At 42.6% G+C, this 25,688-nt stretch overlaps 2 protein-coding genes across 2 annotated transcripts in view; both read left to right on the plus strand.

Moving 5' to 3' along the window:
• Positions 1-25,688, plus strand: part of KIAA1217 (KIAA1217 ortholog) — a 278,647-nt gene that overhangs the window by 66,109 nt on the left and 186,850 nt on the right.
• Positions 1-25,688, plus strand: part of LOC116661616 (galactoside 2-alpha-L-fucosyltransferase 1-like) — a 101,177-nt gene that overhangs the window by 55,191 nt on the left and 20,298 nt on the right.

Below are 25,688 nucleotides of genomic sequence, written 5' to 3' on the forward strand. Positions count from 1 at the left end.
GAAATTAAACGTAACTCTTAAAATCTGATTTGTATCACAATTTCTCACAATGGAAAAGGGTAAAAGTGACCCAAAGTAGGAATTTGTTGGAATTCTGAAAATACCCTGAAGTTTTGAGAGGATTTATAGGTTCCAAAAAAGAGAGGGGGGGGGTGTATTCCTTTCTCCTCTGCTGAGTTTTATCTGACCACAGTCATAAGTACAACAGGAAGAGGCTTTTGCAAAGCGTCGTGTGAACAGACATCTCTCTTAAGAACTTTTACTTCGGGAGGATTAAAGCATATCCTGTAGGGACAGCCAGCTCTCCTCTCTTTTCAAAGTTTGGTTTCCATCCATCAATTACATGGACTGTTCTGTTTCATATTAAGCTTTACAATGCCGCCAGCCTCACCTGGACTGCAGTGGGCATTGGGATAGGAAGTGTACCCCCTTGAGATGGTCTTGTGGACAAAGAGACCCAAGCTACATTTTCTTATCATGTACCCATGGGCAGCCTCAGTGCCCCATCCCCAGTGGGAAATTCCCACCAGCTTTTATCTTATTTAAAAAACCTTGACGAACCACCCGCGTCTGTTCCTCCCATTCCTCCTTGGCATGTGGGGACACTTCTAAGGCAGTCTGTGGGGACTTTTATGTTCCTGTCTACTCATGAGCTTTTTATCAGAAGTATGTTTTTGGTCAAACTGCAATGTTTATTTCTATGTCCTATCACAGAGTTAGTATTAACCCATCTCAGACGGTATTAACTCATTGCATCTTGCTTTTCCACCCCCATTTGAAAAAGAGTCCCATGAAGGGTTATATATCCCTTGCAGATTTTTCAAATCAGGAGCTATTATTGAAATATAAGGGATTCCCAGAATCTAAGACTAAGGACATTTGGTTTATCTTCCATGTGTTTAATTCTCCTATATATATATATATATATATACACAGGCTTTAGGGAAATCGTAGTTAAGATGTGTTCCCACCTCTGTCGCTTGCACACACAGTCTGTATCCTGAAATCAAATGAAGCAGCATTGGAGGGGGTTTGTTTAGTGGCTTAAAAATTCAGTAATACTTAAAGCACATTTTCTGGGTCTCTGATGGAGATGCTTTGACAAGTTCTCAGCTCTTGTTTATCAGGAGAGGCTCACTGGAGAACTAAGGGAGGCATGCATGGGAAAATAAAACCGTCAAAACAATGCATGATTCTGGGTATGAAATGGATTATTATGGTGGTATTAAAAAAATCCCAAAGGATTAAGTTGATGTAGTTTGGAGTTAGGGCCAAATTGTCACAACAGTTTGCTGTGGAAATTGGTGGATTGATGGAAAACTCCAGAAGATGGGCCCAGGCACTGAATTGGACCAGTTTGGACCAATGATACGGGGCTAAGTGTCACCCATGTATTCCTGTCATCGCAAACCTTGCCCATCCAAATATGCCTTCCTCTGCCCTGTTGGCTCAGTCTGGTCAAGGAAATGTTCCCCAAGACCCATGTGGTTCTGGCTCTGAAGGAAGTCTGGTGCCTCGCCCGGAGTTTATTCTGTGAGCTGCGGACAGGTTAGGGGGAAGGATGGGGAGACAGTGGGTGTCCTTACCCCTCAGCTAGTTAAACATAATACGTTAACTTCTTAAAACCTAGGTGGAATTTGCCCCAGACTATGGTGGGCTTCTTATCTGTAGTGGAATTACATTCATAGCTCACGTGCTGACTCCAAAGATGGAGAAACCCGTTGCATTGCTCTATGTCCTTGATAAGGAAAAACTGCCAGGTGGTGGTTGAGGGGAACTGTCTGGAGATCAAAGTCTGAGTCAAGTTAAAATTCAGGCTGTTGCATCCTGACTGTGAGACATTGCCTATTGTGACCACTTCTGCAAGCTCTTCATGGGGGGTGAGGAGGGGATATGGAGCACGTCCCTGGTTTTAAGAAGAAACAAACAAACAAAAAAAGCTGGTCTAATATATTCTTATTTAAGCAATCTCTGAAAATATACAGACATCCAGGACTTAGTTGCAGCAGCCTATGAACCAGAAATCTGACTTCTGCTTCCTGCAAGTTGTACTTCAAAATGCACCTAACTGTAAGGTCAGGAAGTCTTTTTTAATGGTAGTAATTTGATGAGCTCTGTCTTGTCTTTCCTCCCCCTGAACTCACTGCCCCCCTCCCACACCCCCCTGCTCCCTCTCACTTACCAGAGGAAAGCACCTGGCATTCTGCATCTTTCATTGTATACCCAGGAAATGACACAAATGCTCCGGGACTTTTCTTCTAACTTGTAACCAGGTGTGTTTGTTGGGCTTGGCAGCCATCAGGATTAGAGGGGGCTCAGCTTCAAAGCTTCCGTTGTGGCTCTCCACCCTGAGCATGCGCCGTGGGGCTTAGATGTCCAGGATGTCTTGTGTGTGGGCTTCAACCTGTGAAGCTCCCTGTTGTCTGCTCTTTATCAGCTGCGTCCTCAACAGGGTCTTCCGTTAACAGCCAGAGTTATGAAATTAACACCTGGGACACAGAAAACCATGCAGGGTCAGTTTTACTGGCATTGCCAGCACCTGGCATGAGTGTCCCCACAGCTGTCCTTCCCCCAAGAGGGGGAGGGGGTGGGACTGGCTACCTTGAGTTTTCATCTTTTCCAGGATGGTCCAGACAGTTTTCTCTTATTTCATGGACATTTCACTCTTTCCCTCTGCTAGTTTGCATCAATTCAATTTCTTAATGCAGTTGCTACTCAGATAAATACTTTTTGTAGTTAAATAGTTAAAGGCCCTAATTTTTTTTTATGCCAGTGAAATGGAGACTGAACACTGACATGGCACATTTTCCGCCCATCAAGGGGCATGCTGTTTGCTGCTTCCATTAGGCAAATTAGTGGCAGTTACATACTCTCACACCGAGGAGGAACTAGACTACTGAATATGTATTTGGTAAACAGAAATGCAGTCGGTGCATCTGTTTCCTTAACAGAATGTGGCTCTGCTGCACTGTACAATCCAACAAACTGCTCCAGAGCAAAATTACTCCTTAGAAGAACTTTCACTTAATCAGGATTCAGAAAGGAACTTGGAAACTTTTAAGATCTCCGTGTGGTCCGTTCCATACTCCTGCTGAGAGGGGAAAAAATATCGGTGATCTGAAACCTTAAGATCCAAACGGCAGGCACAGTTCAGACATTGTCCACATTACCAGAGTGTCAAATCACACGATCTTGCCTGATAATGTGGGAATGGGGGAATTTAAAGTTATATTTTCTGCCTTGGGACAGCTTGCATCCTCTCACTCTGTAAACTAATGTTTTGGAGGCAGCCTCTTACCCTTTTTTAAAGCCAGCCCCTTTTCTCTGGAAATCCATCTCTTTCTAAGGTGACCCAAAACTGACACAGTGCCAGGCATCGGAGTCAGGGAAAACGTAGTTAATGACACCGAGGCCACTTCTTCTGAGAATGAAAAATGACCCAGTATTTTGCGTGAGGTGGGACATTATTCGTTCATAGCAAACTTAAATCTTAAGCCTCTGGGGAAAGTGACAGCATTTCTTAGTTATGGCTAATATAACCTAGGAATGAGAGCATCATTGCATAACTTTTAATTCATGTACCTGTTTTGCCCAAACCTTTTAAGAAATGCGTCTAACTTTGCTTGTTAAATCAGGAGAAGGTAGAGCATTATTCAAAATAAAGCCCAGTATAGGAAATTCAGATATAAATGGCTGAGCTTTTTTTTTTTTCTTGTCAGAGATTTATGACTGTCTCTATTTTGGGTCTTCCTTAACTCTCTCTCTCTGGACTATTTCAGGAGACTTTTCATTGGTCTGGAGCCTCTGTTTCTTTCCCTTCACCCAACTCTGTCCCTCCCGCTGCTCTGTGGATGGTTGTCATGTGCTCGGTTCTAGAGGTCCTGACTGGGGGTGTCCTGGGTGGTTCCCCGTCTTCTCTCAAGTTGGCTTCACAACCCCGTCTTTCACCTTTTTATTCACACCTCCTGCAACCACTCCCTCCCAGTGGGACTTCTCCCTCCTCTCCTGAGCATGTTACACTCTTTAATTCTGTCCCTTTGTTGGCCCTGGTCCGTCTGCCAGCCACATCATCCCTGTGGCGACAAGCCCAGTCCCACATCCACTAAGGAACCGGCCTACGTACCACCTTCTCACCATTGCTTCCCAGACACCCAGCCACCACCAAGTCAGGAGTCATTCTTTGACCTTGGATAGCACTTTGTCTGTTGTATCGCTCTTATAGCAGGTGGCTCTTCTGTTTACTTGAAAGGTATATGCATCTCCTGACCTAAGTTCTTCAAAGGCAGGGTCTCTCTGTTTAATGTAACTATTTGATTCCATTTAGGCAACCTTGTTACTCAAAGCATGATGTGCTGACCCCCGGCATCAACATCTCTTGGAAGCTTGCTAGAAATCCAAAATCTCAGTCCCAATCCCAAATCTGATGAATTAGACCCCACATGTTAACACGTCCCCCTACCATCTGTGCCCGAGATGATTACAACACACCTGAAACTTGGGGTAGCTCTGCTTTGTTAGATCGCACAGACCCTGGTGTGAAGCAGGGACCCCGTGGGTATCTGTTGAATGAATCAATGGCATGAAAAGATGAGGTTGTTCTCATTGATTTCTGGGAAGATTATCTCATAATCAAACATAGAAAATGTAACCCAGAGTACATCATTTTTCTATGACCATTTTTAGTCTTAAATCATGGAGACCCTTTTCTCCTTTTAAAATGTTTTTTTTTTTAATTTTCTTTTTTTATTAAAATGTAGTTGATTTACAGTGTTAGTTTCAGGTGTATAGCAAACTGATTCAGTTATACATATACATACATATATATTTTCTTTTCAGATTCTTTTCCATTACATGTTATTACAAGAAGTTGAATATATAGTTCTCTGTGCTATACACTAGGTCCTTGTTGTTTATCTATTTTATATATAGTAGTTTGTATTTGTTAATCCCAAACTCCTAATTTATCCTTCCCCCTGCCCTTTCCCCTTTGGTAACCATAGTTTGTTTTCTATGTCTATGAGTCTGTTTTGGTTTGTAAATAGATTTTGTAATTTTTTTTTTTTTTAGATTCCATATATAAGTGATATCATATGATATTTGTCTTTCTTTGTCTGATTTACTTTACTCAATATGATAATCTCTAGATCCATCTATGTTGCTGAAAATGGCATTATTTCATTCTTTTTTATGACTGAGCTTTTTTTCCTTTTAAAAATCTTTGATTTCTTACTTTTGGGTCACCTTGGTAGTTGTTTGGTTTTTGGTCTTTGGGGTTTGGGGGGGTTTGGGTTTTTTGGGTTTTTTTTTTTTTTTTTTCATTTTTAAAAAGTTCCCTCCCAGGGTAGTGTTGGTCTTAGGTAAATAAATACAGAGGAAAGCTTGCTAATTGAGTCTAAATATAGATTATGTGCAAAAAATAATGGCTAATGTCTGAAAATAAGCACTCGTGTGGCATGTACCATGTTGTTGTGTTGGCAGCTGTTCCTTCAGGACCAAGTCAGTGACAACTGAAGGCTAGGGGGATGTTCTCTGTCACGGGGTCAAAAGCTGAGTGATCCAGTTCACACGGATTTGCTAATAGCCAGGGAAGGAGATAGAAGACGATGTGATATGCTGAGACTTTGAAAGCACTAAAGAATTTGATATTAAAGTATCCTGAGCTGCTTGGGAATAAGAGGAGAGCAGGGAGGAGAGCAGGGAAAGACTTGTAACATGAGGAGGAGTATTGCTGACAGTTTAGAGCAGTCAGAAATACCACCCACGGTGGCATATGGTAGGAACTCATGGGACCACTGCTGCTTGTCACGACAGCGAGAGGGTGGCATTGCACAGGCGCAAGCCAGGGATGCCCCGTGATGCGTAGTATTGTTTCACACTGTGAAGAATTGTCCCTTGTGACCATGACTTTGGAACACATTGGCCAGACATATCCAGGGGTGAAAAATTGTTTACATCACAAACCTAAAGTCTAAACCTATTTTATATTTTAGTTATTTGTATTTTATATAAAAAATAATTTATATAAAAGTTTATATATTTATATTTTATAAAATATGTATAGTAATTAACACATAGTATGTATTACATATATAATATAATTTAATATAATATATAGTTATATGTACATATTATATATATTGTATTTTTATATATATACAAAAAACATTTTAAATACATGCTGATTTTTCCAGGTATGCCACCACCATGTTGATTGAGAAGTTATTATTTGTTTTATTTAGAACTTTACTATACGTTTATTTCAGAAAAATAATGTCACTACTCCTATCAGTCTGCATGGGTAGCTGTTGAATTCATCCTGGTCTTACCTACAGGTGTTTGCATCCGCCTTCTAACATCTGCTGGTGTGAGTTGTACCTGAGCGTTTGTATATTGAAGTGCATCTTATTTGTTATGAATTTCTCTTATTTTTCCTTTATGTAATTTAGGTTAGGACATGCTATTGATTTTTTTTTTCTAATTGTATATAACCAGGCAGTTTTTTTTTTTTAATTAATTACATCTCAGGATATAAAAAGAGGCGTGGGATCTGATAGGTGTGAGAAGCTGTCTGATGTAGATGGCTCATTAGTTCTTGGCTAAAGATGGTGAAGGCTCAGACTCAGTTATGGGGTAGGAATGGGAAGAGTCACAGCCCCCAGGAGGAGACGCTGAGTGAGAAGCATGGTTTGGGGTTGCTACGGGGGATGCATGTATAGGGCAGAAGAGACCATTTCGTGGTGCCAAGCCCTCCCATGCTACTTATTACTGGGTGGCCTTGGTCAGGCTCAGGTTTCTGCACATCCTCGTAGGGTCAGAGTGAATATTAGAGATAATGACCTTAACTTGGCATAGAGGTGCAAAAATATTGAAAACCATAAATACTACATATAGTGACCCCAATATCATATAACTCTGAAAATGGCAAATAAAGAAGAGAGAACACTAGCTTCCAGGGAGGTTGACTGAGTTTTCTTTGATTCCTCAGGGCTGGATTGGGTCCAGGCTCAAAAACCCAGGTTCTTTAGGTTATTCGGACACTCGGACCCAACCGCAGGTAGAACTCCTGATTTGAACCACTTTCTCCCTTTAAAAGCCCCCAGACTTGTTTCACCCGCAAGGGACCCTTGCATCGAATTACACCAAGCATCCTACAGTCCCTCCAGCAACCGTGTGACTTTCTCGAGGCAGCTTGTGTCTTTGACACCTGTTAGTTGTTGTTAGTGTTTAGTCACTGCAGTTTTAGGAAGGAGGAGGAGACGGGCAGAGGTATTTCCGCAGGCGCGCTCTTCCTACTGGTCTCCCCAGGACCCACCGGGTGCTGAGCTCTGTCCTGCAGCCCCGGCGCCTTTCTCTCTGGATTCCAGCTGTTCGCTCCTTTGGAGGCTTCCCGAGAATCAAATCTCCCTCTCACCCCAACTTCCCTCCCCACCAGGCCATTCCTGTTTTCCTTCTCTTCGTGCCCTGGGAACTAATGCAAACTCTCAATCTAGCCACAACTTATAGAAATTCTTTACTAGTTTGTTTAATTTCAGATACAGGGGGATAGCCTTCCCAAGTGCTCCAGACCTTTTTAAGAATGGTTGCTACTTGACCTGGGGCATCCTTAAGGCTATGCAAATAGCAGTGCTTGGCTGCCTCTTCCCCTCCCTCCCAGGACATTTTGGGGGATTAAAGGAGACAATGTGAGTTTTGTGAGACAATGTGAGTTACTATTTTGCATTAAAATTCCTTTTAAATGATAATAATGAAGAGTCCCCTGTTTTGTCGTGCAGAGATGGTGTCTTATTCATTTCACTATCTGAAGAATTACTTCAGATTTCCTTTGAAAGTTAAATGCTAGTCATTAGAAAAGTGACCAGGTGGCCCCGAGTCTATTAACACCTTCCTGTCCATTCTTTTTCTCTTCACAACCTTTTTAGTCACTTGTCACAGAATGTTCACAAGGGTTCCTTCTGTTCTGTCTTTGGCAAGATTGTCTTCAGTTACATGTGGTATAAAGACATCTCTCTCCTGTCCAGGTACAAAGGCTGCTCTCTTAGCATTTCATGCATGGTTCCTTTCAACTGTGGTCTGCATTTTGGGCAGGATCTGCCTTCATAATGCTGCTTCTACGCTTTGGCATCTCAGACAGTAAAATCCAGTGCATCTGGGGCAGAGAATGCCCTCTGCTCTGACCTTTCTCTTTGGTCTTGGCTCATTACAGTTAAACCCAAGTCATTATTTTTGTATCAATGACATTTTCATAATGCACTAAATAATCAAGTGTTAAGAACACCCCCCAAAGAAACCTTTAAAATGACTAGAACATTTCCTGAAGCATTTCATAGTTAAGGTTACTAACCTTTCACGTCTCCTCTTCAATAAAAATTGATTATAAAGCATATTGAGTGACTTCACACCGAGGTATTCAGTATCTGGAAACCTGACATTTTTTAAAACAGATTTGGGGGGGGTAAAATCAGTTTGTTTGTTTGTTTCTTTGTTTATTCAGTGGAGGTACTGCGGATTGAACCCAGGACCTCATGCATGCTAAGCACATGCTTTACCACTGAGCTCTATCCTCCCCTGGAAAACAGACATTTAATTACCATCTGTCCCAGGTCACCACAGTCCCATGTGCAGCTTCCCCCTCAGTACCACAAGCATCTTCCACTTCTGATCCCAAATTCCCTCTACCTCTCCCCCAAGTCCAACTGTCTCCATTTGTTGGGGGTCGAGAGGTTCTTGTCTTTTGTAGAAAGAATTCAGAGAAAAGACGCGAAGGTTAAGAAAGCAAAGTGAGGATTTATTAAGGGACAGGTAGTTCGCTCTCGAGGAAAGAGCAGGCAGACCCAGATGGGTGGCTGTCCTGAGTTTCCTTGGCAACCTTGTTATATGAGCATAAAAATGAATGGGCAGAATATTCATCGGTGGGGAGGGATTCAGGGTCATCTTTTCTGATCTTCATCCCAGTTCCACCTTCCCAGGTGGGGAGGAGGGATTTTTCATCCTTATTTAGTCTAGATCGGGAAGTTGGATGAGGTCATAATGAACAAACGGTTACATTCGGATGGTGGGGATTCCTGTCCTGCCCCACCCTTCTGCCTCCAGGACAATTGTCAACCTGGAAGGTATGGTTTTTTAATTAGTCCAGAGGATTCTGTTTTTCTTCGTCTGTCCCAGGTCCCCCATTGTTTACAGGATGAATGGTTTTCTACAGTTTGCCCATGTCCCCCTTTCTCTGCTCATATCTAGTACCTGCCTGCTCTAACACGTTTGCTGAAGGTCCAGCCAGGTCCATGATCACCCTAGTTGGAAGTGGCTTGCCCTTTTCTGAATTCCAAAAGGTCTCTTGCTTGCAAAAGAGGCAACAGAGGTTCCACATTCCATCTTTTATATCCCCACTTTGTCTTCCTGGATGTAACACAGTAGAAACTCCTTGAGGGCAGGTGATGACCAGTTCATACTTAACTGCACCAGGTCTGATGCACTGACTATCCATCAGTCACTCCAGTGTGTTCTGAACAGGTAATCAGGTAGACACCACTTCTACACTAGCTATGCATAGAGTTGCCTGTGAATTGACTTTTTAAAAATGGAATCCTACACAAAGAGATGCTCATTGTTTAGAAGAAACTTTCCCAGGAGGCAAATGAGTCTTTTTTTAGAGTAGAGTTTCTACTTAAATGAACTACCTTTGATCTGGCATTTCAATTATTGTGTGCATATCTTGTTTCTCTTTTAACTTTTCATTTCTTAAGGACGTACATTTAATAAGGACATACTATGTGCCACCGCGCAGGTGTAGAAACACAGCAGTGAACAGGACGAAGGACCTGCCCTCTTAACACTAACATTTCAGTGAAGCAAACAGGCAGTAAACAAATCTAAGAAATGGCATGTGGTATAGGGGCTGTGTAGAAAAATAAGGTGGGATAAGGAAAATGGAGAGATTAGGGGTGCTTTTTTAGAGAAGGTCTTTCAAATGAAAGGATAGTCTGAGGAAGGTGGGCAGGAGGCCACCACATGGATATCGGTCTAGAGGAAGAGCCCAGGCTGCAGAGGAAACAGCAGAGGCCCGGGGGTGGGAGTTCCTGGGGGTGTCTGAGGACCAGGGGGCAGGGAGGCCGTGTGGCTGGCATGGCTGAGGGACCGGGGTGGGGCGGGTCTGGAGACAGAGCTGGACAAGGCCAGGTGGAGCTAGGGGCCACGGTGAGACTTGCGTTTTTACTTAAGACAGTATGTCATTGGACATCTGAAGGACCGACATCCCTTTTGTTTAGAGATTGACTTTGATTCCTGTGTACGAGGGTAGGTCAAGCCTGGAAGCAGGAAGACCCACAAGGAGGCTCCTGAATGGACTAGGGAGAGACGGTGGGGCCATGACTGGGGTGATGGCTTGAGGGGCAGGAAGTGGTCAGATCCTGGTTCACAGAGTAGACGGGATGTGCTGCTGGTCTGACTGTGGAGGCCCATGAGAGAACGGGGGAAGTCAAGAGGGATCATAAACAGGGTTTTTGATTTTAGCAGCTGGAAGATTCATGTTTTCATTTACTGACATGGGGAAGGTCTGAGGAGGGTCGAGTTTGAGGGACAAACTCAAGTTGGGTGTTAGACATCCTACGTTTGAAGGGCTGCCATACACCCAAGACTGTGGGCTGTGAGTCTTTTTCCAAAACTCTGAGTCCTTGAATTCAAGGTCATGTCTTCATCACCTTTGTGTTCTCCAGTCAGTTTGTAGAAGTCCTTGCTCACAGGACTTAGCCTGACGCTTGTGTGTGCGTTCCTGGAATTCAGATTTGCATACGTGGGCGTCTCTGAAAGTGGCCTGCGGTTCCACTTGCATTTTCTTATTCTTTTTCATGATCATCTATAAAAGCAGAGAAGAGACAATTGGGAGGAAAAAAAAAAAAAAAAAAGGCTGTACGAAACTTGCTGAAAATGGGTGGGACCAGAAATGATGCTGACGGGAGGCTTAGAAGTACAAAATAGAGAGAACTCAGACCAAATGTAAGTAAATGAGCATAAATCATCAATCTCTGATTCCCAGGCCTGTCTTCCCGGAGTTGGCTGACTCAGGAGCTGCTTCTGTGACTACAGCTGTGTGATTCCTCCACATTTCCTTTTTGCTTGGAGAAAGTATTCCAGTTTGTCATTGCTTCATCATTTGCAATGTTATATTAGGTTCTTCTCCTTTTTTTAAAATTTTTTTTGGTCTGACCATATGGTTAAGAAAGTTTGGCAACTGTCTTCCATTCTGTTGAACCAACTGTTCCATTTGTTTGCCCTGGGGGTTTTTGTTTTAGACCCACTCCGGGTTTTATTGTTTGCCTTTGGGGTTCTCCAGGCTTGGAAATCCTTCTCTCAGGAAACTTCCTTATCCCTGGTTGAAACTTGCAGGATGGTGGGGGGTCCAGGTAGAGAAAGCCATCACTGGGGGAGGGAAGAGATAGGTGAGGGCAGGTGGGTAGCTGGTCGTGGCTGCACCAAAAACTTCATAGCAGGTGTGAAGAGAGTGAGGAACAGGCGATGAGCAGAAAAGAAAGGTCATTGTGGGCTATGCCAAGGGGTACAGAAAGTGAGGAGTTTCAGAAGTTTAGAGTCTGGAATTACTGTGATGAGAGTTGTATTTTAGGCAAAGCAGCTTTGACCACCATTAGAAAGAGCAGATGGGAGGTGAGGGAGGACTGGTAAGGAGATTCTTGGTGATGAAGGCAAAAGATGATAATGGTCTCGTTAAGTTCTTACACAAGTGACTGGCACGCATTCAGTACTATGTAAGTCTTTATAAAATTAAATTAAACAAATGCAAGTAGAAACATTTGGGATGTGGATGAGAACACCAAATTCTCAGAGAGACATCTGACGGGTAGGGATTGCGATATCTACTCGGATGAGTGGTGATGTCATTTCAGAACGAGGAGCAGGCGGGGTGAGGTGGAGGCTGACCTGGTGCCATAGATCTGCCTGGACCCACATCCTCCTTATGGGGTCCTTGGAGCATCCATTAGGCAGCTGGAGATAGAGCTCCAGGGCTCAGCTGAGACTTTGGCCTGGAAGGACATGTTTGGAACACATTTAGAAGTCTTCAACATCTAGATAGGAAAGAAAGAGATCATTCTAGGAAAGGAAATAAAGCAGGGAGAGTTTCTGTGATACCAGTGGTCCTACTCTGTTGTTGGGGTAGAGTAGAATTGATGTCAGTGGTAGGGCGCATGCCTAGCATGCAGGAGGTCCTTGGATCAGTCCCCAGGACCAATCAATAAACAAACAAACAAACAAACAAACCTAATTACCTCTCCCCACAAAAATAAATAAATTTTAAAAAGTTATCTCCAAATTCTGGTTGATTTAATCTCTTACTAAGATTTTCTGGCCAACCAAATGGTACCTGTCCTAGGAAAATAGTACCATATTTTTGTTTAATTAAAAACAAAAGACCAACATCCTGCTGACAATGCAAAAAGAGAAAGAAGAAAGAAAGAAAGAAAGAAGAAGAAGGAAGGAAGGAAGGAAGGAAGGAAGGAAGGAAGGAAGGAAAGAGAGAGAGAAAGAAAGAAAGAAGGAAAGAAAGAGAAAGAAAAAGAGAAAGAAAGAAAGGAATAGAAGCTATTTGATCGCCCTTCAGACAGTGCCAGATGGTGTCAATGTCAAGATTTTAAAAAGATGCACTTTCTACTCTGAAACCACCACTACCAACTTGGAAGTTCAGTCTTTGATAACTATGTTCTGGTTTCCCCCAGAGCATCAGTAATTTGCAACTTAGGGCACAGCTGTTCCATCCTTGATATTGTACATTGTCCGTGGTGCTTGAGCCTTCAGGAGTCTTTTTAACAAGTTGACATAGAGCATCATTTTGCCTCCAACCTGCCACAATTAAAACAAAATCAAACAGCCTCCTCTTACCAGCAGTGTGGATTCCTGCAAGGTAAGATAGGAGAATAATAAAGGCCTACACTTGTGAATTCTCTCCCAAAACTCCAGGTCCTTCCTCTGGTGTTTAAAGCTGTCTCTCTGGCCACTAAGCCATCGGCCTTTAACAGGAGTTATTCTCTGAAGCCACAGCATGCGTCAGGGCGGGCCGGACCCACATCACATACGTGCCTGGGAAACAGTGCTCCAGCAGCTGTGTCTTCCAAGTGATAAAAATAACTTCTTTGGGTCAGTAGCCCTGAATCCAGGTGTCCCCTTTCACTTCCTGTGCTCTGTTGGGTCCTGCAAGGGAACATCTTGTCTTCCACGGTTTGGAATGTGACATTTCTGGTTTCACTCGTTTAACTGTCTAGTATCTAGCTGTCTGTCTCCTTTTGTAAATTTTGAGGGTCCTGTCCTCTTCAGCCTTTGCATTTTTCATCCTCACGTCTACTTCTCATCCATACAGGGAGAGTTTGACAGCTTCCTGCCAGGCACTAACTAACATAGATGTTTGTACTTTGATTTCTGTTGTTTCTCCACTTTTTAAAGCCTAAGCTATGTAATTACTGGCCACCTTTCTTGTCCTTGATTCTCAAAAAGCCTTAATTTATTTTATTCCCCCATCACAAAGTGTTCTTTCTGGTCCTCCATTCTGATAACATATGTCTTCCCTGTGCACTGTTGAATTAACCTGTAGATTCTGAAGTCCTTCACAAGTCTCCTTTTTGAAACCTTTATTGACTAGTGGCTATAATTTCTCCTTTCCCATTAGCTCCAGGCCAGACTCCTTCTCAAGAGTTCTTCCATTCTAAAGCCTGCATCAGCACAGAGGGAGGGATGGATTGGGATGTTAACTGATCACTGAGAGTGTGGCTGCTGGGGCTGTTTACTGTGTCAGGCTTCCCCCTGGGAGACTTGGCAGAGAGCTGATACTATCCACCTCTGGGTGAGCACTGCCCGGCCCCACTGCTCTCTCCTTCCTGTCAGGACAGAAGAGTGTCCCCATCCACCCAGCATGCCAGAGCTGGCGGACTGTCTCACCCAGTGCAGGGAAACGCCTCCTGTGGACCTGCAGCTGCTGGGGGGATTGTGATGGAGGGAAACAGAATCATTAAGTCATCACCTGAGCCGTAGGTTCACTACCCAAGACTTAGAACATTCTTCTTGACTCTAGCAGCCATATTTCACTGACCAATGACATTCACAGTTATAAATGAAAACTCTAGCCTGAGCTAATTGGATACAATAACCAGTTTATCAGATCTGTTAGGACCTATCAGGACTGTTGTCCAGGAACCACGTTCTCTCCTGCTGGGTCATGTGAGGAGCCTTCCTTTTGAGTCCCTGACTCTTCTTCTCCATCACTTCCTCAGCCTCCTGTGTTAACTGATAGCACATGTCTCTGAATGGAACCTGGAAAAGGAATGCACAGAGGCCTCATATGGAAATGCCATTCCAGATTCCATACGCTGTCCCGTAATACACTGGCTAGACCATCGAGAGTCACCCCCAGAAAGGGGGGAATTTGGATTGGAAAGGAATCAAAGGAATTGTGGACCTAATATAATTGATTGCAGGGAAGCAGTAATAGGGTGGTCTGGACACCTGGACGCAGGCCAAGTTCAAAATCACAAGCAATCCCCATACTCTTTTAGAATGAGGTGAGGTCTGTTGCGTGGAGAACAGGGCAAGTCATCAACTTTCTTTGGGTTTAACTCAGTCGTGGGCCCTGAGTTTTGCCTTTTGTTCTCTGAAAGGGACAAAGATATTGAATACAGACAGAAAAAAACCAGTGCTTATCCATCCAATTACTTCTTTTATCCCCCTGTCCTTCTCTCTCAGACATAGGGGTCTGAAGTAAGTTCTGATAAATGCCAGCAGATGTCCATGACTCATTCATTTCCTTTGTCCCAGGCAGAGTGTCTAGTGTAACATTTTATGAATGAATGAATGAATGAATGAATAGCAATGGTGTCAAAACCAGGGAAAATGTTAATGAGTGGAGGAAAGGGTGAGAACAACAAAGCCTAATTTTAAGGATAAAGAGTTTGCACTCAGTGCTGTGGAGGAAGCAATATGGTGCAAGTGTGGGTTTACCAAACTATTCTGTGGAACAGTAGACCATGACAGATCACACATGCACACACCTATCTGCACACACACGTGTGCAGAGGCTTCTGTAATCTGCAGACATTGGACACTATATCATATCTGGGATCAACATTTGCACACTGAAGTCTCTTAAAAGACCTGCAGTGAAGACAACCTGGTAACTCAACTTTCCTCCCAAAATATCTGCCTGTGGAATTCTCTGCTTTACATCGCTTTACAACCAGAACCCACTGAACACACTCTGGCCAGCTCTGGCAACAATTTACAAAATCATCATAGACTTGAGTCCAGCTGACAAGAGTTTGAATCATGGCTACCACCATGTGTAGCTCTGTGATCCCAAGTCAAATTAAGGAAGCTCTAGTCTCCGGTTCTCTCATCTGCAAGAGGAGGATAATGTCCCACTTCCTGAAGTATGAGAATTAAAGCAGATAAAGCGGGTAAACCATCTTCTGGGCACGTAGCGCAAGGCGGCTCCTTCCTGGTTGTTAATTTCCACACTGATGCCCTGCACTTCTCTGCGGCACGCTGGCCCCACATGAGGGGTTTCTTGTTTCTGCAGATGCTGCCTCTTCTCCTTAGTCTTTACAACCAGTGGCAGACAATTTTCATTTCTCTTGTAAAATTTGTCTTTTTAAAAAACTGCTTCCCCCAAAGGCAAAGTATGTCAGAGCGCTCATAGTTACTTTTACATGTGTGGGTGTTGTTCTGCCTAAATTCTGGTGACATTCTTTTCCTGGTTTTTCCTTGACTCTCCAGGTTCTTCTAAATTGGGTATTAAAACAGAAAGGTCTTTCTGGAATTTTTTTTTTTTTTATTAGCCTACCAAATAAATGGCTGTTTGAAAACTATGCATAACACGAATGACAGCCATGAGCGTTTGTTTGGCTTTTACCACGTACGAGGCACTGCTCTGGACTCTGCGGCTGTAGCTCATTCACTCCTCAGAACAACCCAATGAGTATGCGCTCTTCTCTGTGGTTTGCAGATGAGGAGACCGAAGCTTTAGGAATAATAAGCCTGAGGCCACCAGGCAATAAAAGATGGCGATGACTCTGATGATGAGTGGGGATGGGGACAAGCTGAAGACTGGAAAACCCTCTCATTGTGAACCTTGAGGTCTTTATTTTCACCAAGTCTAGGTGAAAACTTTTCATTTTTCAGGAAACAAAAGTTACGTATCCTATATTAGTCAGGGTTCTCCAGAGAAATGAAACCAACAGGATTTGTGTGTGTGTGTGTGTGTGTGTGTGTGTACACATTTATGCTGTATTTGAGGGAATTGGCTCACTCAGTTCTGGAGACTGGGAAGTCCCAAGATCTGCAGGTAGTACACTGGAGGCCCAGGAGAGCCCATGGTAGAAAGGAGCAGTCTGAAAGGAGCAGGCATAAGACCCAGGAAGAGCTGATGTTTCAGTTCAAGTCTACAGGCAAGAAAAACTGATGTCCCAGCTTAGACAGGAAGGAGCGAAGTGTTCTCACTTACTCGTGTATAGAGGGGAAGGTCAGCCCTTTAGTTCTATTCAAGCCTTCAACTGATTGGGTGAGGCCCACCTACGATAGGGCAGGCAGTCTGCTTTACTCAGTCTACCCCTCAGATACTTACCTCACAGACACACCCAGGATAACATTTGGCCAAATATCTGGGCACCTTATGGCCCCATCATATTGCCACACAAAATTAGCTATAACACATCTCACAGCTTAAAATCACAGATTAGGCATCCTTCTCTCTCATATCTCTGTTTTCAATGAGATCAACAGAATCCCTTGGGGTTCTACTGAGTTCAGAGACCTCATTCCACAGGTTCTTCTAAAACTTTCATGAGATGAGACATGTACATTTGAATCTTGTCAAATATTAAAATGTCAATTACTATTAACAATTTAAATACGTAAAGTTTGAGCAGGGGTCTCCTTGAAGTCAAAAACTGCTGTTTCCCATAATGCCAGCAATCATAACGGGGGATCTCAGGCTCTCTGGGTGATTTAGAGTGACCCCAAATTCAGAGCTTTGTGCTTTGCATTTTTAATGTAGCCCCAGGATCAGAAACGTGCTAGGTCATAGGCTGTGCCCTGAAAGCATTGGGAGAGTGAGTGCGACTGATTAGTATTTGCAGAGGTGAGAAAGGCAGCTTTCTTTTGCCAGATACTCTGCTGTCATCTAAGTATCTTGAGGGCAATGAACTTAAGTTGAGCTGGACGAGGGTCTGAGCTTCACACCTTGCCTTATACACAGGAGTCAAGTAGTAAATATTGGCTGAAGAAATCAGCAGATGTTTGGGTATCCACTGTGTACTCCCTGATGTTTGCTACGGAGACAGTGATGGGGGAAAAATATCCCCAGGACCAATTCTGAGCTGTTCTCTGAGTGAATCACTGACTCTGAGCATGTTACGTTTCCTAGCCAGTGATTTCAGCTCTGTATAACTATTTCTGCCTGATTACCTGAAATAATTACCTTCAGTCCCTGATAACTGATCTCATGCAAGGCGATACTACAGGGGTGGCCTCTAGGCTTGAGTCAGGGTGCCCTGTATCTCACTAAGAGACACATGTGTCTAGAGTCAGGATGTTAAAAATCATTTGGCTCTTTTCTGTCATCTGGGGAAAAAAAAGACTGTTCCAGAATTTTTTTTAATGTCTCCTTTTTACTTTCTGAGGGTGAAAAAGAAAAGCATTTGAAATGGGGAGGAGCTTCTTGTAGATGAGAAAAGTGAGGGACTTGACAGGTGGCTCCTGAACTTTGTTCAGCAGTGGAGACATGATGAAAGGTACAGAAACACAGCTTTTTGATGACTCACTGACCCCACGGCCCACTGATAAGACGCTCTCTGCCCTGCCAAGTGGACTCTTCTTGAAGTGGAATTTTATTTTTCCTCCCTGAGCCGGTGTTGGATTCTCTGGAGACCTCAGGTGACAGGGGGAGAAGCAGATGATACCAACATCACAGTTTATTTGTGGAATCCAGGCCTCCTCTTCAAGGCTGATGCTTTTCCTCCAGAGGAAGGGGACTTACTGATGCCCAAGATGCCTGCTCCCACAAAGAGCCTTTCAGCACAAAACCAAGAAGAAGATTCTAGCTAATAGGGGCCAATCTACAAGTCATTTCAAGGAAAATGGATATAAATAGCAGTGCCTGGAAAGCTGAATACGTTTTCTGAAAGTGGAACCCTAAATCATAGATTTTTCTGAAAATTGATGTCTAAGAATACACCAGGTGCGGAAGCTGGCAGAAGATATTTTGTTTTAATAACACATGAAGGGAAATTTAGCATCTCCTGTGTTCTCCTTCCCTCTTTCCTCCATCACCTCCTCCAGTTAATCTCTTGATGAAAATCAGCAGTTACCTTGACCAGATTTTGCAGCTTTGCTGTTGATTTGTAGGGGATCTGGGAGGGCAGACGTACAAACATTTCTCTGGAGACAGTGATGGGAGCCCCGGTTGTCAGCAGAGCTGAGAGTGAAGTTGTGGTTCTGTCTGTTGACAAGCGCTGACATGAGTGCGGGATAGAGTGCTCTCATTGGTAGGAGAGCAGCCTGGCGATCCAGTGTTCTTACTTCACAGTGTGCAGTGTGGCTGTGTTCTGAAGAGCCCATTAAGCTGAGTGTGAGGCTCACCAACAGTCCAATTAAGAAGAAAGAGAGGCTGAAATATCAGTGGGTTGTGTAGCTAAAGCCATCTGGGTTTAGAGCGCAATGGAGCTTTTTAGTACGGAGTCGACGTGAAATTCTTGTGTGTTTTCATGTCAGGTGCCCTCCTACAGAGAGGGGTTGGTTTTAAAGAATGATTGTTTTGCTTCTTTGGGTACCACCTGCAGAAATGTGTTGATTTTGACTGCTGAGGGATTGCAGAGAGCTGGTTAAACTGCCTGGTGAGAGAAGGTTCTTTGGGTGGATTCTTCTCATCCGATGACAGCGTATGGAACTGCCATATGGCTAATGGTTGTAGGTTGTGACGTTAAAGCTGAGTGTGGGTTGCTAGAAATGCTGTAATGGTTTTGGTGGGCATCCTTGGGAATGGTGGAGACAACCTTATTTGCTTCTGAAAGGCAATTTAATCCTAGCAAGAGAGCTTCAAAAACACCAATTATTACCATACTTTTGTTTAGAAAATAAATTCGTATTGCCTTGTTTAGCCTAATGCAATTCTTCCAGTCATTCTATTTATGTGTTATAAAATGAAGAGACTCCATTACATGGCTCTGCAGAGGACTAGCCCCATTAATTTGTGCTAACATTTCTGCTTAAAATGTAAGCATCTTGAGAACATGGTGAAGACTTGTCTGGGGCGGTTAAGGGGACGGCTTAGAACCATTTTGCAGAGGAATAACCCCGCAGCTCAGCAAAGTTGTGTCATCTGTCCGGGGCGGCATTTTAACTGGCCCCGTGAGTGCAGGTGTGTGCGGGAGGAATTGTCCTATGGCTCCACTTAGTTCCCTTGGTTACTGATGGAGGTTCAGATGTGCTATTTCATCATGTCTGCTATCTACAAAACAAACCCATTGTTTCCCCAAGAACCCATGTGTGTCTTTCGGGTGGCTCTCCATCAGTCTCCAACACTCAGGGTCTTCCGTGGGACCTCCAGAGGCATTTCTGGAAGGCTGATGCAGAGAAAGGAGGGGGCCAGGGTGGTAGGGGTGGGGGAGGTAATGAACAGGAAACTTACAAAGAGGAGAAGGTGGCACAAAGCCATTGGGAGCACCAGAAGTTGCCTCAGCTACTGATGTTAAAGATAAGGGCAGAAAACCAGTGCCGTTTCCTTAAAGAAAGGAATAACCAAATTTGAGACAGAGTGAGTGTTCTTCAAAGGTGGAAATGAGCCCAAGAGTTTCACAGGATTACCAGGACAAATCAGAATTCTTCTCTTTGTCAGATCTTCTACTTCAAAAATGGAAATCCTATCATTAGAGGAGGTAGAAACATGGGTAAACACACGTCTCCATCTACTTCCTGGAGAGTAATTCTGAGTGTTGGAGACTATTTGAAAGGAAGGAGGTTGCAGCTTTGAGGAATCCTGAAAAAAAGCACTTTCCTGTTTTCATAGAGGGCAGACCCCCTCCCGCCCCACATTGGCACAGCTGATCAGCCAGACCTCCTGCCCCTGGGCTCTAAGTCTGAGTATATTTTCAAATGTGACATCCACTGATAGAAACAATTGTAATGTTGTCTGTTGCCAGAATGGGAGTTAAGTATTTTAAAGTATTTAAAACTATGAACAGTGAAAGAGTATGAGTTTATACTTCACACATCTTGTTACTTGTGATGACTTTAACTTTTGATCATTGAAACAGTAACTTCAGGTTTGCCTCCATGTGTCTTTAAACGCTTTGAGTACCCCTTTCTACCTAAAAGATGAGATCCAGCCCCATCTACAGCATCGTCAGCTAGTGGTGTTCATATGTTGAGGACACAGTCTGATGATGATGTAGGAAACACCAGGTTTCCTCCACCTCCTTCAGGTGGTGCATCGATTCTGACAGGTATTTTTCATCTGGGCTCTTCATTGGTTGCTGGATGACTGTGTTTTGAGTCACTTCAAAGGGAGGGGAGGTTAGCTGCCAGCAGGAGCAATTTTCTAATGTTACTTGGAGGGTAGAGTAACTGCCCTGTCCCCCCCTGGCCAGCAGACGGGGGTTTCCCAGGACCTGGGACTTCCGGTTTTCTTACTGGGAAAGCCCTGGGCAAGCCGGGATAACTGTCATCCTGTGTGAGGTAATGGACTGGACCAGAAACTTCAGGATTACATTTCAAAAGATTAAACGGTTGGCATTCTGAATTTTCTTGATCTTATTTTTACCGAATACAGTGGACTTGTCCCAAAATACCCTGTGTCCATGCCTAGCTGATCAGCTCTTCACTCTCTCCTTCTAGAAAAGAACACCAAAATGACTCCTGAATGGCTTCATTCCCCTTTGGGAGCTCTTTGTTCCTGCAAACTGGGGCACAGGGTGGGCTGCAAAGACAGGGTATCCCCTTTGCCTAAAGGCAAATATTATATGATATCACTTACACGTGGAATCTAAAAAAAATGATACAAATGAACATATTTACAGAACAGAAATAGACTCAAAGACAATGAAAACAAACTATGGTTACCAAAGGGGAAAGGGAGTGGGGAGGGATAAATTAGGAGTTTGGGATTAACTGATACACATGCCACTATATATAAAATAGGTAAACAACAAGGACCTACTATACAGCTCAAGAAAATATATTCAATATCTGTAATAGCTTATAATGAAAAAATACGAAAAGGAAGTATACATATATGGATAACTGAATCACTTTGCTGTATACCTGAAACTAACACAGCATTGTAAATTTAAAAAAAAATAGTATATTTCCAAGCCCGTGACTATGCCTGCATATTCCTTCTGGCTCCAGTGTTCTGTGGTCTTCCATGGAGAAGTGCTAATTTTCAAAAGGCTTTGAATGAAATGAATTTAAGGAAAACTTCCTGTTCCAATGGTTCTTGTGATCATGAAAGATACTCCCCCTGTGTGGTCCTTTTATTTTTAGCAATGGTGTTGGAAAAATCAGGTTATGTTTATTCGGAGTGTCTGGGGTTGCTGGTGAGATTGTGTAGTCTAGAAAATGCTGGAATTATAAGTTATTATAAACATCAACCGGGTGGCAAAATTCATCTCCCCAAAATGCTGCAATATATGTCAGCCTATAGATTTTCCCCTAGTTCACTGCCCAAAAATGTATACATTGGCCAAGGAGAATAAACCGAGAAAGTACTTTCACAGAGAAATATAAATACACTTAACTGTGCTGTTCCTATGTCAGATGTGCTTTTTTATTAGATTTCTTGCTTATCCAAAAAGCCCCAATTTTGAGTTCACTTATATTTTGCTGCCTTGATTGTAAATCTCATCATGTAGACTTGTTTTTCTATTAGATGAATACATGCAACCTGTAATGCTCCCTAGTTTTTAGCATTGACCAAATATTTTATGGCCTTCCTCTGAGTTATCATTTCTTTTTAGCCTTCTGATGTTTGCTTTCAGTACAATACTGAATTTTTTACAGGGCTGCCTAGGTCTTGAGGTATTGTTGAAGGCTGGTGATAGCAACACTCACCCAGCGGGAGCCCACAGCCCCATTTGAATGGATTGGCTTCTTTTTAATGGCAAACCAACTGCCCTCCATGAATAACAAGTTCCCCTTCTTGAGAGAGAAAAATCATATTGCCTTGGTATCTCAGGAGAGCAGTTCCATAAGTATTACAATGCATGATGGAACACATCTTTATTCAATAGAGCAAATATTGCCGACAAAAACAAAAAAGCGAAATAAGAGAGGAAATAACTTATAGTGGTTTTCAGCTTTAATTATGAGAAATAAGTGAAAAAGAATTTTCGATCAAAGTTTTTTGCCTGGTAATAGTTGGCTATCTTTCACTCTAAGGTGCTTATGCTCTCAGGGGAAAATAGATACAATGAATGTTGTTGTTCTTTTTTCTTTTCTTTTTTTTTTCTTTTTAAAGCATTATCTGCCTTTGATTTTTGCTTTATAAGGTCAAATGTTACACTTGTCTTTTAAGCCACCCACAGACTCAGCTATTTGAGTGGGGCTGGGCTCATGGCTAGAACAGAGACTGGCTCAAGTTTATTATTATGGGATGGCCTCATCCTATCAAGACTCATTTTAATGAAATTTCTGCCTCTAGAATGTTTCCTTTGAGGCAACATTTTAAAGTGTTGTTCTTTTCTAAATCAAGGAGAATTTCCCTTAAAAAAAAACCTTATTCATCACCCGGCTGGGTAATTTCTCTACCTTATCTTGACTGCTTTTTCTAAATATGAAGACATGGAAGAAGTGAAAAATAAATATTCTCCCCTAAAAATGATAAACCCATAATTTGAGATTAGGGTTCATCTATTTCATTTTATCTTTATAATAAAATGTAGCATAGGTAAAAATCACTGTATTATGCATCAAGAGAATGCCATGGTGGGGGTGGATTGGGACAGTTAATGGGGAGGAGAAGTGGTGGGGATTAAAAAAGATGTTATTGGAAGTCGCACTGACAGTGGGTTTGGTGGAAGAAATAAGAAATTGAGTTTTGAGACATTTGAGATGAGGTAACTGTGGGAGTTCTCCTTGGAATACACATGTATATTGACATACATTTAGAACCTACTTGTGTATTGGAATGTATTTGGAATATATGCATATTCACAAGCGTTTAGAATATGTGTGTCTGGACTTGAGGAATGCAGTGTGGGCTGCAGCCATTGGTGTATACAGGTGTGTTCTCAAGTTTGTTCTGTTTATGGCATTCTCAGTGCCTGTAGGCCAAAAGAAAGACCTAGCACTTCTGGTCATTAAGTGGTAAAGTCTTAACAACTTAGTGTTTATGTCCTAATGACCTAGTGGGCAATTGAAAATAAAATCATATAAGTGAAAGGGAAACATATATATATATATTTCTTTTTTTTTTTATCCTCGAGTGATGGTTAATTTTATATGCCGACTTGGCTTGGCCATTGTACCCACATATTTGATCAAACACCAGTCTGGATGTTGCTATGAAGGTATTTTTTAGATGAGATTTGAACTAGTAGACTTTTTTTTTTTTTACATTTTTTTTTATTGAGTAATAGTCATTTTACAATGTTGTGTCAAATTCTAGTGTAGAAAACAATTTTTCAGTTATACATGAACAGTTATTCATTGCCACTTTTTTTCGCTGTAATATATCACAAGATCTTGCGTATATTTCCCTGAGCTATACAGTATACTCTTGTTTATCTATTCTGCATTTTAAAATCCCAGTCTGTCCCTTCCCACCCCCCACCCCCTTGGCAACCACAAGTTTGTATTCTATGTCTATGAGTCTGTTTCTGTTTTATATTTCTGTTTTGGGGTTTTGTTTTTTTTTTTTAGATTCCTCATATGAGCAATCTCACATGGTATTTTTCTTTCTCTTTCTGGCTTACTTCACTTAGAATGACATTCTCCAGGAATATCCATGTTGCTGCAAATGGCATTACGTTGTCAGTTTTTGTGGCTGAATAATATTCCATCATATAAATATACCACTTTTTCTTCATCCAGTCATCTGTTGATGGACATCTAGGCTGTTTCCATGTGTTGGCTATTGTAAATAGTGCTGCTATGAACATTGGGGTGCAGGTGTCATTTTCAAGTAGGGTTCCTTTTGGATATATGCCTAGGAGCAGGATTCCTGGATCATATGGTAAGTCTATTCCTAGTCTTTTGAGGAATCTCCATACTGTTTTCCACAGTGGCTTTCCTTGCTTCCCTCTCCCACTCTTAATGATTTAGATGTTTTCTTTTACAATTTTATATTTATTCTTTTTGTAATTCATGGCAGTTATCTCCTTTCCAGTTATGAGTTTCTCATTTTTGTAGCATCCTGCTTCTTTTCTATTTAGAGTAGACCTATGAATATTTCTTTTAGCATGGGTTTAGTGTTGCTAAATTCTTTAAGATTTTGCTTGTATGTGAATTGAACTGGTAGACTTTGAGAAATGCAATTTCTCTCCGTACTGTGGGTGGGCATCAGGAAATCTTCCAAGGACCTTAAGCGATAATGGCTGAGGTCCTTGGAGGACAAAGGAATTCTGCCTCCAGACTGTCTTCAGACTCATCTGCATCATCAACTCTCCCCTAAGGCCTTAGCCTGCCTTGCAGACTGGGGACTTGCCAGCCCCGACAATGGTGTGAACCAGTTCCTAAAATCAGTCTCTTTCTGTACATACACACACACATACACACACACCCTATTGGTTCTGTTTCTCTGGAGAACACGTAGCAATGGTATGTGTGCACCGTGGGGCACTGCACGACTTCTCAAACCTTGGAAACAGATGGGAGATTGTTTCCTGTTCCACTGTGATTTTTGTACGGTGCTTGCTTTTTATCACAACTACTTCCCAGAACCCCGCTTTGCAAAGATGACATCATTCAAAGGAATGTAGGTGATCTCATGTTGATACTGGGAGCTACCTCAAGCTAGTATTTTGCACGGTATCTAACAAGTGTCAAACATGGCTATATTCCCCTTGGAAATGTCACACATCCCACAGCGCTCTGTGCATTGGCTGTGGCATCCAGCACCTACACGCAACAGTTTGGGAATTGTGGGTCCAGGCTTGGCAGTAGTCGTGGGGTTGGGATTAGCGAAGACAGAGATTAGAGATGAGCCCCAGAAAACACCAGCAAGGAAGAGCAGCAGAAGAAGAGCTTCTGAGAGGAGATTCTAAAGGGAGACTAGAGATATAGGAAAAAATTGATATTCTGTCTCAACAGAGCAAGGAAAAGACGATCACAGGTAAGAAATGAACCCAGGCGAAGGACAGAAGGCTGGAGGAAATATTCTCTGATGCTTACATGGTTGCAGTTAGGAGAATGGGGCTGTGGTAATGTTTTCACCCTTTTCTATCTTTTCCACCTTTTTTTTACATGTCTGTGTCTCCATTGTATAATGAAGAAAGGCATATTTACAACCATGAAAAACATTTTTTTTTTTGCTTTCCTGTTACTCAACACACTTGATCTTTTATTTTTTCCTTTTTGCCATCCATTTCCAGCATTGAGCTGTGTGTGTGTGTGTGTGTGTGTGTGTGTGTGTGTGTGTGCGCGCGCGTGCGTGTGCTGGGTGAGTTGGGGGGAGAGCGGGATTAGGCAGAAAGAGATAATAAAAC

The sequence above is a fragment of the Camelus ferus genome, chromosome 35, assembly GCF_009834535.1.
Source record: "Camelus ferus isolate YT-003-E chromosome 35, BCGSAC_Cfer_1.0, whole genome shotgun sequence".
In the NCBI taxonomy this organism is placed as follows: domain Eukaryota; kingdom Metazoa; phylum Chordata; class Mammalia; order Artiodactyla; family Camelidae; genus Camelus; species Camelus ferus.